We start from the raw sequence: 16,211 nt of genomic DNA on the forward strand, positions 1-16,211 counted from the left end.
AGAACTTGTTATGCAAGATGTTTCCATTGGAGGAAACTGGGTAAAGAACATACAAGACCTGTCTATATACACTTTTTTTTTTTGCAACATCTTGTAAGTCTACAATTATTTCAAAATAAACAGCTTAAAAATAATAAAAAAAATTTTAAAGTCAAAGATGGGTTTCCCTTGCCTACTTAAGTACAAATGCACTCACACTTCAAGGTCCTCTCACTGTCCCCTACTCTTCACCTTACCTCACTTCCAAATGAACATCTACTGTCTCCTAAACATAAGTCACGCATTTATAACTCCAACTCTTACCCCAGAAGGTTCTCTCTACCTGGATCATCTGCCTAACTCTTTCTACTCCATTCCCATCTGGGGAAATCCTTCTTATCCTTTATTATTTTTTTTAAAGTTTTTATTTATTTTATTTGAGAGAGAGAGAGAGAATGAATAGTGGGGAGGGGCAGAGGGAGAGAGAGAGAAGTAGACTCCCCACTGAGCAGGAAGCCAGACTAGGGCCTCGATCCCAGAACCCGGAGATCATGACCTGAGCCTAAGGTAGCGGCTTAACTGATTGAGCCACCCAGGTGCCCCCTTTTTTATCCTTTAAAATCCATTTCAAATTGCCCCTTCTTTCTTAACACTTTTCCTGCCTCCTTTAATGAGATACTATCTCTCCTTCCTCTGGATGACACAACTACTTATTCTATTATGGAAACTGCCATGTTCTGCCTGATACTGTAGTTATTTGTTTTAGTTTCCCTTCAGACTATATGGCTCTCCATATTCATGGCTATATTACTCTTCTTTTTATCTTGCCTAGGATCTAGCTAGTGACCTTGCATATAGCAGTCAATACATACTGACTGGATTTTCAACCGGCAAAGTGTTTTGCAAATCTAAACATCCTCCCACCTCCCAATACGCACTCCGTTAAATATGTTGCCAGGTCTTTATTTGCTATTCCCTCAGCCACCTAAGCACCATAATGTGGACAGTGGTGCACTTGAATGCTCTTTAAAGGCCACAAATATAAGGGACAATATATCCAGCAGCAAAAGAGAGAAATAGAGAAAGCAAGCTTTTTTCCCCCTGTAAGACAGTAGTAAGAACATTTTAGATTATGCTTAAATGTGTATCTTTTAGAAATCTCCAGGGAACAGCTTCAAATTATCCCCTACTCAGACAAGAAAAATCATCAGTTCTCTCTCCACCTAAGACCTGAGAAACAAGATGAATCAAGAAAAGGGTATGAATAAAAGCAATCGACATGTAATTTTTCCTATTCCTGTTCTTTCTGCAAGAATTTTTTTTTCGGATGCTTCTTTCTTTTGAGCAATCCACAAACACATTAACCAAGTAACTATGGCCAAACAACTTCAAGTGTATTACTGTATAAGAAAGACAATCACTTAATGCTCAGAATTATCAATTAATTCTCAAATCAGTTCTGATGTTCTTTTTTTTTTTTTTAAAGATTTTATTTATTTATTTGAGAGAAAGAGAGAGAGACAGAGAAACAGCATGAGAGGGGAGAGGGTCAGAGGAAGAAGCAGGCTCCCCGCTGAGCCGGGAGCCCGATGTGGGACTCGATCCCAGGACTCCGGGATCATGACCTGAGCCGAAGGCAGTTGCTTAACCAACTGAGCCACCCAGGCGCCCTGATGATCTATTCTTAATTCATAGGATTTCTTTACATTTTAGCCCAGCCACTGAAATTTACATGGAATGACTGTAATAAATGTTTAATCTAGAATATATATTTTTTTTTAAATACATTTTTAAGATTTTTTTTATTTATTTATTTGACAGAGAGAGTGAGAGAGCACAAGCAGGGGGAGCAGTAGACGGAGAGGGAGAAGCCGGCTTCCCGCTGAGCAAGGAGCCCGATGCAGGGCTCGATCCCAGGACCCTGGGATCATGACCTGAGCCGAAGGCAGACGCTTAACCATCTGAGCCACCCAGGTGCCCCTAACCTAGAATATATTTAATCAATTGTCTCCACTCTCTAGGATAGTCAGTAACAGAACCATGAAAATAATGATAATCACTTCACAGATAAGGAAGTCCGGTCTCAGAGATGTCAAAGACCTTGCCCAAGGGGAGAGTTAGTAGACCCAGGTCTGTATAACTCCAAGTAGGAAGAAACTCTAGTACCCTCACCACCTCCAAATTTCCATCGAAGATACATACATTGCCTTACAAAGGCAAAACTAAACAATATTAGAGTGTGTTAATCTCTATATATCTCTTACGTGTTTCTGTATATAGCAAGAAATATGCAAGAGGTAATATACCTCTTATCTGTTCAACTTGTTACAAAGAATATACAGTATTTCATCATCTAAGAAAAAGAATACAATAGAAAATAACAAAACAAAGTAGTATAACAGTAGTCAAGAACACAGATAATGGGATTAGTCAAAATTAAGTGACCTTTGGCAAGTTATTTAGCCTCCCCGAGCCTCAGTTTCTTTATCTGTAAAGTGGGAAATCACTACACCTCACAGGATTGCGAATGTTAAACATACATACATTATCTGGCTTACAGTAAACAATAAACTCCAGCCACTGCTACTGTTATTTTATTATTTTTTTTCTTTTTATATTTTAGTGCAGTACATGATTCTGAATTATCACTGACACACTGAATATCTAGTATGTCTATGAACACGGATGATATGCTACCTATGGCATAGTTTACAACACAAGTGGGGTGTGTAATACTTAAAAAAATATCACCTATAATCACACATACATATATTTGCTTCTTCCACAGAAGTTATCAAACTGAACAAATACGTCTTTCCTCACTCAAGTCTCCAATTCCTTATTACCATCACTCTTACTACTACAGCTTCCTATTATTCTACCCTTAAAAAATCTACAGTCTTTAATATTTAACTAAAATATCCATTACTATTACTGTTATTAGTAGCAGCAGTAGCAATATACAGGTTGGAGCCATGTGAATGTGAAAAAAATGACATGTGAACAGAGTGAAAATAAACACTCATTAAAAAAATTTTAAACAACAGGGGCGCCTGGGTAGCTCAGGCAGTTAAGCATCCAACTCTTTTGAAGTCAGCTCAGGTCTTGATCTCAGGGTCTTGAGTTTAAACCTTGTGTTGGGCTCCATGTTGGGTGTGGAGCCTACTTAAAATAAAAAAATTAAAATTAAAAAAAGCAACTAGGAATTAAATTTTACAAAATTCTTAAAATCTAAATAATTCACAAATCAGGAAGTAGAATCTTTTCCCAGTTTATGACAGTTTTAAATCACCTAATCATATTACTTACTCTATATGATATTTAAATCAATGAACTAGGGGCGCCTGGGTGGCTCAGTCAGTTAAGCGTCTGCCTCCAGCTCAGATCATGATCCCAGGGTCCTGGGGTCGAGCCCCGCATCGGGCTCCCTGCTCCACAGGAAGCCTGCTTCTCCCTCTCCCACTCCCCCTGCTTGTGTTCCCTCTCTCGCTGTGTCTCTCTCTGTCAAATAAATAAATAAAATCTTTAAAAAAAAATAAATGAATCAAGATAGCCTACTGAGTTTTTAGCAAAGAGCAAAATAAGTATACAGCCAAACATTCATCTTTCACAGCTAATTATGCCATATTACACATACAATGAGAGTGACATTGTGAATATTTTTATATGGTATAATATTAAATAACACTAACAAACAGGAAAAGATGACATGCTAGCTACAAAATATAACTGAAAGAGGGGCGCCTGGGTGACTCAGTCGGTTAAGTGTCCAGCTCTTCTTGATCTCAGCTCAGGTCTTGATCTCAGGGTCATGGGGTTCAAGCCCCACATTGGGCTCCTCAAGCAGACGAATGACGTTTCAAAATATTGTAAAGAGAGTTTCTCTTGTGGATCTAGAGTTTACTCAAGTGGCTAAAGTGGTATTAATGCAACACTTATCAGGGTATGCAGAAGCTACAAGGTTTCCCATCCATTAAACCTGCCTGTAACTTGAATTCCAACTGAATTAAAAAGGTATTATCACTGTGCAATTTTGGTGGCTGAAAATACTTTACCGTTTCCGAACATTTCTGTAAGTTGGGACTAACTAATATTCTAAGTTTTTAGGTTCAATATGAACTCATGACCTTAAGATTCTAATAAAATTTCAATATTTATTAGTTTTATACTGAAAAAATTCCAGAATGACTCAGATTCACATTTTAATAAATTCATGGAAGGGTGGGTGGGGATGAACTTATTGAGTATCAGTTCATATCTAGGAGACCCAAAACCACTTCAGTGAGAGGTAAGGTAATGATTTAAAACAAACAAAAAAATAGATAATAAAACACCAATGAGTCAGGCACATGGAGAACTGGCAGCCACAAATCACAAACAGAATTTCCTTCCTCTGAACCCGGCTTTGCTTATAACACACTTACAGCATAGGTCACATATTACATCATATCTTTTATATACTATAAAATCTAGCACAGTGCTGTGCATATACTAGGCGCTCAATAAAAATGTGATAAATGCACAAAAGAACGGATGGTTCCACTTAACCCCTACCTAAGCTGTGCAACTGTGTCTGTTTCCTTCGGTGTTGTTAAGCTGCAAACAGCCAAAACAATGCTGGGAGCCAGGGGAGTAAGACGTAAAAGCCAGACTATAGCCACCGATCTGCTACATCCATACAATGACATGTTATTGGACAATAAAGAGAAACGACATGCCGGTACATACGACAACATGGGCGGACCCTGAAAATATGAGGCTAAGTGAAAGAAGCCAGTCACAAAGAGCACATATTGTAGGATTCCATTTACATAAAATAGGCAAATCCATAAAGTAAGGAGATAGGTGGATTGAGGGAGGAAGGCAACATTACAGGGTTCCTTTTGTGGTGCTAAAAATGTTCTAAAATTGGGGGGCGCCTGGGTGGCTCAGTCAGTTAAGCGTCTGCCTTCGGCTCAGGTCATGATCTCAGGGTCCTGGGATTGAGCCCTGCATCGGGCTCCCTGCTTCTCCCTCTCCCACTCCCCCTGCTTGTGTTCCTGCTCTCACTCTCTCTCTTTCTGTCAAATAAATAAATAAAATCTTTTTTAAAAAAAAGGTTCTAAAATTGATCGGAGTGCTGGTTACACAACCCAAATCACTAAATTGTACACTTTAAATGACTGAATTGTATGTTATATAAATTATAGCTCAATAAAGCTGTTAACAAGAAGAAAAAAAATACAGTTGCCAATCAAGTTGTATTTATGTCTGTAAGGGAAACATATTAAACACTCTCCACAGGCCTTTCTGGTGCCCCCTTCACTCTGCCAAGCCCAAAAGCATGCCTGCATTCGCCAGGACCTAGTCTCCTACATGTGAAAAAGGGATGCCAAGAGCAGATGGCTGCCTGTTGCACAAGGAGGGAAGAAAACAAAAGAGGCTGAAGCAAGTTAAGTCAGTGAGTTCCTCTGTAAGGAAACGGGATGCAAGCAGGAGCTCCAGGCCAGAATGTGCACTCAGATGCACAGAGGTAGGAAAAAAGGAAGAACAGCACGGGTTAAAAGTCAGGCTCTGGTGTAGGCAAATCTGGGCTGTTCCACCCGCTAGCCTCCATTTTCTTACCTATAAAATAGGGGTAACAACAGTGCGGACATCCTGACATATCATAAGGGGAGCGTGAAGCTTCTAGTGGTCGTGCACATGGAGCACTTACTGCCGCTTAACATCAAGGAAGCTTTCCAAAAACCTGTAGTTGCTACTCCCATTATTAGATTTATATTCTTCCTTCAGAACTTCTTACATCATTCAGGACCACGTGCCAATATATTCAAATAAAAGCATACTTACTTTGCCTCCTCTCCTTATAAAAAGAATGGGTAATACTTATAAATTCTTCGGGTATATGAAGTTTAATGAGTAATGTGTGAGAAAGATGTAATGAAAAACACTATGAATCCTTATTTTAAAAAGTTTCTAGGTTAAAATGCAGTTTTAAATAGTCACAGAGAAAAAAATGGCAATGCCTCACTGAAAAGCGGGTCCCTGATAGGGCTAATAAGATGGTCAAGTTTAGGGGCGCCTGGGTAGCTCAGTCAGTTAAGCGGCTGCCTTCGGCTCAGGTCATGATCCCAGGGTCCTGGGATCGAGCCCCACGTCGGGCTCCCTGCTCAGTGGAGAGTCTGATTCTCCCTCTCCCTCTGCCTGCCTCTCTGCCTACTTGTGCTCTCTCTCTGTCAAATAAATAAATAAAATCTCTAAAAAAAAAAAAAAGATGGCCAAGTTTAGCAAAGAAACCTTAGATTAGACATTTATCACACGGGGGAAAAAATGCGAAGTTACAAAATTTAAGGGAGTTGCCAGGGAAATGTTTGTCCCTGAATAGAATTAGACTATGGCAGAAGCCCAAGAGAAAACAATGCCACCTGGTTTTGTTCATTTGTTTTGCTTGGTCATATTTTCAACTTCTAGAAGGAATATGGGAATATGAAGCCAAAAAACCAAGAGGAAATCTAACTTTTCAGGTGAAAAGCCACCCAATAGAACTGAACAGACTTCTGTTTTCATTCTTGGCTACACATTATATTCACCAAGGAGCCCTTTAAAAAACATCCATACCCAGTATTTAATGGGGCTGGGGAGTGGGGGTGGGGGTGGGAGAGGCTGAAGCCCCAGGTGAATCTAAAGAATAGCTGCGGTTGAGAACCACTGAGCCAGCCGGAAAGCGTGTGTGCCAGGTACAGCACAAAGCCTGGCAGAGTGCTACAAGGATGATCAACAGCTGGTGGATGAATACTCTTTGATTAATGCTTTGCAGTCTTCCCCTTTGAACTGTGTTGTGGGAGGCCTCCTCATTACAAGACCAGTATCTCTTCCAGTTATCTCATCACCCTACAAAGTTAAACAGCTTTACTGTGAACACTGAATGCCAACTGAGGAGATCTCACTGCACCAAGTACCTCTGATGAGATTCTAAAAGAAAGGATTCACCATTTAGCACAACACCTAATGTAAGCAATTCTTCTTCAAAAGGAGAATTTAGGTTTACTGAAGCAGAAAACTAAAAGCCTTTAATACAAAGCTGTAATTAATGGGTATTATAAATGATAGCAGTGCATCTATGATTTCAGGTTTGTGGGATGCACTGCATGCAACACACAGTAATTCAACAAAAAGTGGCCTCCTGCATATAATTGCCTTTCTTGGGGAGAAAACCAATTTGATTCCAAAGAGGTTGGAAAGGAATGCAGATAATTACACACACTTAGAACACAATTGCTTTCTGCTCTCTAAAGCAAACTTCAAAAAATATGCTTTTATTTTAAGCAAAATAATTTTTCTGTAACTATCCTTTTTTTACATTCAATCTAACAGAATAGTAAGGCCAAATTTTCTCATTTGCCTGTTACATATTTAATTAGTTATTCTGAGACTTGAACATTCCTAGATTTGGTACTGATTAAATTCCTCTATTCCCCTAATAGAATAATATATTAGGTAAAAATGCCCCAACATAAAAATACAAATCAAGAAGGATTTGACAGGTACCATTCTTACGATATAACAAGCATCCGGGGTACCCACTAGGAACCTACTAAAAGATAAAAGATTGGCAATCTCTACTCCACACCTGACCTTCACTTAGACAGGAAAAGGGCAGCCCTAGGAAGCACTTTGCTCTAATACACACGAGGCCTCTTTAGAGAACCCTGTCTGCCCGACTTGACAAAATCACACCTATGGCTCCAGTCTCAAAGTCTCTCCCTCTATCCCACACCAAAGTCCTCTAACTGGTAAATGACACCAGAATAACTCCAGGTTAAGGCCTTCTTTACAGTTTTAAAATATTACCATGTCAACAATGACAGTTCTCCAGAAAAACAACACATCTCAAAACAGGTGCTCCAGAATAAAATGCTACCAAAAGCTGCTGTATAACAACTTGCCCTTTGTCTCATCTCTTAAATGAAATCGTAAAATTCAGCTTTTCAGGTCTGTAACAAACTAATATCATCACAAAAAAATTCTCTTACTGAAGTGTATGCTTAATTTTTTCAAAGGAAAAGGTAATCTGATAATTCACCTAGTGCAGCCTAACTCTGTAACCCTTTGCAAAAGTGAAAGGATGCACATCACTGTTTACTCATTCTCCACTAACCGTGAAGCACAAATGACCACTGGACTTGCCCTACAATGCTGGGATTTCACCTGCAACAGGAACAGACCTGAGCAGAAACAACAGTGACTACCACCTATTTGAGCAGAGCACTGGATAGAGGATCAATCTCTTCCTTCTTCACCATCCTTCTAACCTTACTTTTCTCACCTTCCCCTACTCTGGACCTTCTACTCTCCTTTAACTCCTCTTTTATTACCAATTTCTCGCCTAACTCTGAATCCTTCTACCTTCATTCTTTTTTCACCACTTATTTTTCTCTACATTCTCTCTCTCTCTAACCTCCTCTTCCTTTTCTCCTTGCTACTTCTCCCCCCACCCAACCTTTTATCTTCTTGTCCTGTTAATTCCTTCCCCTTGGCTCGCCTTCTCTCACTTCTGCCTTAGCCATTTCTCTCCCTCTCTACTATTTGTTTAGTGCCCCGTCCTGGTCTCCTTTCCACAAGCTCACAATTCGTTTCACTGTCCAAGGGCTGTTCCCTAACGAGATGGTCCCTAGAGAAAGGCAAGATCAAAAATTCCAATGGACAAGGAAAACCAGACTCCGGATTTAAAACACAACAAAACAAAACGCTAACAACTCTATAAATATGCTATAAATCTGTGTCACGTGGGGCCAATTCAACTGCTATCATTATAATTTTCCACCAATACCTTTTCAAAAATTGAGTAGAGAGAATGAGATTTTGATCTCACAGAATTGAAATAGGTGATTTTATTCATCTTCGTAACTGTACCCTGGAAGTTACTACAGGGACTCATTCTGGGTTCCCCTTATTCAATCTTCTGAGGGTCTTAAGACGAAAGGATAGTTAGTGGAGTGGAACAACCACAGTGCCAAACTCTAAGAATAAGGAGTGGTATTGTTGACAATCTAGAATCCATGTTCTCTTTAAGCCATAAAAATGGAAGCGCAAGATAATAGCCTATGATTAAAGTTGGCTGTAACTGAAATCTGGTATGATTTTAAAAGGCAATGTTTATTAATCCTAGCAAACTAGAATTAACATCTGCTAACAGTGAGGTTACGAGCAATTATTTAATAAATATCTTTTCCGGAATAAATTCTCAATGGCATTTAAAAATTAGAGCAGAATTCTGGGATTTCAGGTTTCCAAAAGTCATTCTGAAATATGACAGCTCCAACTTACTCTCTGCACATTATTCTACCAAACAGCAACGCTCCCGTCTTAAACTTTGCTAGAAATTATCTGAAGATTTACCCTTTGCCAAAAAAAAAAAAAAAAACTATCAGGAAAAAAAAAATTGCCCCCTGATCTTAAAGTAACTAGCATGCTAAAACCCAGGCCAACTGATTTGTGATGGAATTTAAATAAAGAGCCAGGACATAACACCAGGAAGAAAAGATGGTGACAAGGACAAGAGGGTTATCCAGAGTGAGAAAATAAGTGTTTTCAAATATTTGTAATATGTGATTGAAAGGATTAAGGGAAAATAATAAACATTTCTGATAAAATGCCACAATGCTCAAATAAAAATCTACCCACATTATTGTCTTAGGGAGAATTTTTTTAATACTATTTGTCCAAAAGATAACCTATGTTCCTTAGATGAACTTAAACTGGAAAGGCCTCTTTAAGAGGCCAGGGTAACTCAACCTACTACATTTTTAGCTTTCAATATACTAGAAAATTGACAGACCTCTAGATGAGTAATTTTACAAAAAAGCAAAATTTAGAAGGCTAAGAGTATAGAAAAGTGTGTTGAAATGTGGGCAGAGAAAATTTATAACCCTGTAAGGCTGGGGTCTTTTTAAAATTGAAGGTTCTTAATAACAGTATATATTAATAAATACCAGTTTCAAAACAGAAATATGGAAATACAAATTATTGTGTTCTAAACACATAGTTATATATACATGAGAAAACTGAATATCCCTTCTGGTAATATATGTTAAAATATTAAAAGTGTATACTATTCAACATAAATTCAAATCTACTGCATAGAACCCTGGCTCTCATTGCTTATTCTGAATCAAGGACAAAAACTCATACTATTTTCATACCTTGCATACAAAACAGCTTGGTCCTCTAAAAGTCAATAAGTCAAATATTTGACTGCTCTCTATGCTCTGATTAGAGAATTCACATCACTCAGGTCACAGTGTTCTACCTGCTTTTTCAAGTTTTTCACATTAACAGTCAATACCAGGGGTTGAATTTTCCTAGGTTCTAAATGTCACTATCTTTTCTCATTGTAATGGTGACAAAACCATAAATGTGATTCAGTAGTGTTTTTATACTGAGGGTGGTAAGAATTTGCCTGCTGTGAAAATACCAATAGTTCACCTTGCATGACATTTTCCCATTTGAAAGTATCTGCTTTCACAGACTGAAAGCTAATGTTCTGGGAGACATTGTGCTCCTCAGCAACATAAAGAGGGTTCCAGAGGGAAACTCGGGCTCTGGATGGCCCTTCACTCAGGATGAAAAGTGAGTTAAATAGGCTTTTCATAGATTATCAGCAATAAATGTATGCCAAGATAATTGCAATGGTGAAGATAATGAAATCACCACCTGACACCAGCGAGACAGCCTAACGTGTGATGCATTTTACCCTCGGGGAAAATCTCTGTTTCAGATTTTGCTCAAACAAATACTGCAATAAGCCGCGAGTCAAAGCATGAGGTTCTGAATGAAGTAAGTCACCAAAACAAACTAGAGAGGAAGTTAAGCATTTTAATAAAAATAATACAAGCTTTGGCCCCAACAGACATGCAGAAATGGTTCTATAAGTCCCTTCTGAAAAAGAAACCTTAGGATGATGCTGTGCCCTACACACAGTTACCATTCAACAAGTGTGTGTTGTCTCGATCAGTCAGGGCGCTAATTTGTAAGCAGTATACTCCAACCGACACATTTAAGCAGAAAAAAAAAAAATGTGTTAAGAAGATGATACATACTTTCAGAGAATATCAAGAAGGTCAGAAAACAATGATAGAAAACACTAATAAACATTTTAGTAAGTATGCCAGATACTGTTCTAAGAGTTTAACTCCTTTAATCCTCACGACAACCTTGTGACATACACGCTATTATTTCCCCTTTTTCCATTTGAGGGAACTGAGGCACAGCGAGATTCACCTCCCCAAGCAAGGTTACAAGCCTGGTAAGTGGCACAGCTGGGATTTGAACACAGCCAATCCGGCACCAGAGTCCACTCTCTAGGCTGCCCCTCCCAGACAGTCTGGTCAGGAGCAAAGTCCAAATCATGCCTGCCTTAACATTGGTCCCGTGAAGAAACCACTGCTCTGTTTCTGGGCACAAACTCTACAGTTTGCACCACAAATACCACTAACTCTGCACCCTGGAAACTCTCTCTAGAATGGCTAACAGTGCAAATTCTGAAAATCCAGTTTAGCTACTGTTCCCGTCTAATCCTCAGCAGAATAGACTCCCCCCCTCCCTTGGTACCTTCTTCCTTGTATCACTTGCTTCTGATTTAGAAACTGGGACAAATGTATCATATGCCTATACCATAACTACAAGAAAAGCTGGGAAGGCAGGTATATGACATTTTCTACTTATGTAAGACTCTGTCCTCATGGAAGGGGGAGAAGATTTTGAGACACAGGAATTTCCCAGGAAATTAGATGCGCAGTAGCCAAAATAAATAACAAGATATCCTCTGTATTCTGATGAGAGTGATAGATACAACAAAAAAGAAAAAAGATTTATGAGCAAAAGATAGGACTTGATCTGGGTAACAAATGCTAAAGAAAACTTTTGATCTTTTCCTGTAATATTCCCAATTGTACAGCATAGTTGCTGAGGACACAGATTCCAGGGTCCATGCCTGAGTCAAAATACTCAAGAAATGGTTGTAATAATGATTATGAAAATGTGAGAAGATGGGGATGAGGGCAAGAGCAGAACGGGGTACAGCACATTGCAGGTAAATAATAAACAGCCTCTCCTACTGTGGCCGCTATTATTATTATCATTATTTATCCCAAGTCAGGAGCTTTGGCTCATGCATTCATACAACAAATATATACTGAGCACCTACTATGTTCCAGTCACTCAGTCAGGCAACAGAAATAAATATATATATACAATGGATTATTACTCGGCCATAAAACAGAATGAAATCTTGCCACTTGCAACAACGTGGATGGAACTAGTGAGTATTATGCTATGTGAAATAAGTCAGTCAGAGAAAGACAAATACCATATGATTTCACTCACATGTGGAATTTAAGAAACAAAACAGATGAACTGGGGGGGGGGGGGGGGGGAAAAAAAAAAAAAAAACTCTTAACTATAAAAAAAAAACTGAGGACTGATGGAGGGAGGTAGGGGGAGAAATGGGCTAAATGGGTGATGGGCATTAAGGAGGGCACTTGTGATGAGCACTAGGTAGTTGCATGTAAGTGATGAATAGCTAAATTGTACACCTGAAACTATATTACACTGTATGTCAACTAGCTGGAATTTAAATACAAACTTGGAAAATAAATAAATAATAATAAATAAAGACAGCAAAAATGTTCATGATCTGCACTCTCATGGAGCTTATAGTACATAGGGGAAGGAAAGACACAAATAAATGACATTATAACGATGGCAAGTGCTACAAAAGAAAGACATATGGTACGCTGTGACTGTGTATAAGCAAAAGTGACCTTGTCAGTCGAGTAGAAGAGTGGCTCTTTTTAAGTGATGCTTGAGGCAAGACCTGGAGAGTAGGAGTTAGCTAACTGACAGAGGTTGAGATAACAAAGAACCTTCCCCCTGAGGAAGGTAGAAAAGCAAAGAGCATTTGAAAGAAGGTGGAGGAGGGACGGTAAAGTATCCCCCAAACTGAGAAGGTACTTTGAGACCAAAAAAAAATGAAGCAGGCAGCTCCATCCAATTTACACAGAGTTTTAGTCAGGATAACTTACTGACAGCGGGGATGGATCAGGTAACAATCTGGATGCTGCATTGCTATTCTCCGCAGAAGTCGGACCTTAGCCTGCACATTTTATAGAATGAGCCGATACGTGGGAGGATACTGCAGTGAGATCAAAAGGTTTGCATGCACCTGACTGACATCTAACATTTAATTAGATTTCGTGGCACCACCTGTGCATCAGGAAGGGGAGAGACTATGTTATCCCTAACAGATTTAAGGAGGGGCAAAGCAAGCCTCCCACTGTCCCAGCCTTGGTGGGCATTTGTATATTAATCTTCAAGGGGCCTAGAACACAGAGACCCAGGGGGGTCAGCAAGTGACCTGAACAAGACAGAAGGCTAAAGATGGAGTCAGTCTTGTCAGCTCTCCTAAAACATTCCTGGCAGGAAGAATAGCAAGTAAAAAGACAACTCAGTGTCAGGAGGAAACACGTGGCATTCCAGGAACTAAAAGGCAGCCATTGTGACTAGAGAGGAAGAAGCAAGGACCAGACTACAACAGACTTCCAAATCATGTAAGGGATGCTGATCCAATGCCAAGGCCAATGAGCAGGACAACGGCACCCCATTTCTCTTCTTTAATCAGTCAATTAACCCACCCTGTGACTGCTGGCAGTATCACCACCACCTGAAGATGGGAACCTCTTAGGAAAATAGTTTATGTGGGTTTATGATACTGCTAATACCCAATGCTTAAAGTACATTGTTGTGAAGACCTGCATAGTTTGAAATCTCTGAAGACGCTTTGAAAGACACTTGTTAGCACTTCCGCCCTCCACCTCCGAAGAAAGTGTTTTGAATCACAGAACAAAAGAAGGAATAATTTAAAGATAAGAAGGACATTATCTAGCCTGATCTCCCTCACTTGCCAGTTGAAGAAATCATGCGGGTAGTCAGTAACAAAACCAAGACCAAAATTCAGTCCTAGATTTACAATCCAATGCTCTGCCAGCTATTCCACGGCCACTCAGACAATCCCATCTCTTTAATCTGCCCAAAAGCCAGAAGAACGGTCTCAACATGCTGCAAAAGCTGGCTCAGTTCTCACCGCTGAGCACAAGCCCGCCCAGACAGAACCAATACTAACATGCAACATAATGAGCCAGAAACTAAAGAGAAGCAAATAGCTGGGGATGTCAGGCTATATTGGTTTAACAGCTGTCAGCTTTCCTCCAGCACAGTTAAATCCTGATTAACTGGAAACTTCCCCTTTTTTGTTAAAGACTCTGCTTTCAAGAGAAATCAAATTATAAGCAAAGAACTAACATCAGAGATTTTTTTGTTGTTAAAAATAGTTATTAAAGGAAAAAAATTATTACAGGGAATAAAAAATTCTACAGCATGCTGGGTGACAGACCCTCTTGACATTAATTCAATCACAGGAAAAAAGTCATGGTCACGACAGCAGCTCCAGGGAAGCAGGGTCCTTTTATGTAGTAAAGGAAACACTCCTTCCAACCCTGAGCTCTCTGCTGCAACAGCTGACGGAGGCCAAAGTCTGGGTCTCGGGCAGGTCACAGAGGAAAAAACTAGGGAGAGTAAACCCCTGCACATCTCCTGACACAATCCTACATAAGGGCTGGGCCACCCATATGAAAAGATCATTAACAGTTTTAATAACCAGTAACAAAGATGCTAATTAATCTCATTTTTCTAGTACCAATGAAGGTCTTCGGCTTTTGGTCAAATAGGATAAAACATTAGTGCAAAATTTTAACATTACTTCAGGACAATAGTTTGGTGAATCCGGTATCATCTTCAAATAGATCTGAAAATGCTAACAAATGAGTTGTTCTAAAACTTCACAATTATGTTTTCTTCATTCCTTCAATTTTCATAAAGAGATAGGACTCCTATAACATTCATCTTTGCATACCTCCTTTCATTTTATTTTAATCTTTTGCCACAATGGTAACAAACAATCTGTATTTATCCTGAATTCTGTCTCCCCAAAATTCATATTTTGAAGCACCAATGCCCAATGTAACTCTATTTGGAGACTGGGTTTTTATGAGGTAATTAGGTGGTGACAAGGTTAGCCCTAATCAGATAGGGCTTAGAGGCCTTATAAGAAGAGAGATCCTCCTTCTAACCCTCCATCTGCAAGCCAGGAAAAGAGCCCTCCATTAGGAATCAAATTGGCCCACACTTTGATCTGGGATTTCCTAGCCTCTAGGACTGTAAGAAAATAAACTTCTATTGTTTAAATCACCCAATCTATACTATTTTGTTATGGCAGCCTGAGCTTACTAAGATATCAAGGTTTCTGCATTTGTTTTGACTTATCTGAGCAAGGAGAATGCCACTTCAAGCCACTCAAGGAAGGAGAATGAAGTCATCATCTTTACCATCAAGACAACCTAATATGCACTGAACAGGCATATGTGTCAATTACCCTTTTACCTAACAACTCATTTATAAATTCTTTTACCAGGGGCACCTGGATGGCTCAGGCAATTAAGTGTTCAACTCTTGATTTCCGCTCAGGTCATGATCTCAGAAAGTGAGATCAAGCCCCGTGCTGTCTGCTTGAGATTGATTCATTCTCTCTCTCTCTCTCTCTCTCTCTCTCCCCTCCCCTCCTCTGCTCCTCCCCCAGCTCGCGTACTCACTCTCTCTCTCTAAAATAAATGAAATGTTTTTTAAAAAAAAATTTTTTTTTAACTCTTTTGCCAGGGCACCTGACTGCCTCAGTCAGAAGAGCATGCAACTCTTGATCTCAGGGTTGGGAGTTCGAGACCCACTAAAAAATAAAAAATTTAAAAACTCTTTTGCCTATTACTACCCTTAAGTTGCAGAAAAGGAAATGGCCCATTGGAGTGCTTCAATAGTAAAAGAGAAGAGATCTGAACACATAGTCTGATTCTAGAGCCCAAGCTTCTAAATACTACACTATACTTCGGCTTTCACATCAGACTGACATTTTTTAATCCTTAATGTTTTAATGCCTCAGTTATCTTTTCTTATTTTCCAAGTACTATTCTACGCAAATTGATTTTGATTGCTATCATTTTTACATGCATGCTATTCCACAACTGGCTAATTCGACTCTAGAGAAACGCAGTGATTGACTGCATCTGAGGTATACAGTAGTCCCTCCCCCCAACCCCTTATCTGCAGAGAATACAATCCAAGACCCTCGGTGGATGCCTGAAACCATG

At 39.4% G+C, this 16,211-nt stretch overlaps 1 protein-coding gene across 2 annotated transcripts in view; it reads right to left on the reverse strand.

Annotated features, from left to right (window-relative positions):
• PRIM2 (DNA primase subunit 2) overlaps positions 1–16,211 on the reverse strand; it is a 365,514-nt gene that overhangs the window by 166,191 nt on the left and 183,112 nt on the right. The gene's annotated exons all lie outside the window — the stretch shown is intronic.

The sequence above is a fragment of the Phoca vitulina genome, unplaced genomic scaffold (assembly GCF_004348235.1).
Source record: "Phoca vitulina isolate PV1807 unplaced genomic scaffold, GSC_HSeal_1.0 scaffold11, whole genome shotgun sequence".
Taxonomy (NCBI): domain Eukaryota; kingdom Metazoa; phylum Chordata; class Mammalia; order Carnivora; family Phocidae; genus Phoca; species Phoca vitulina.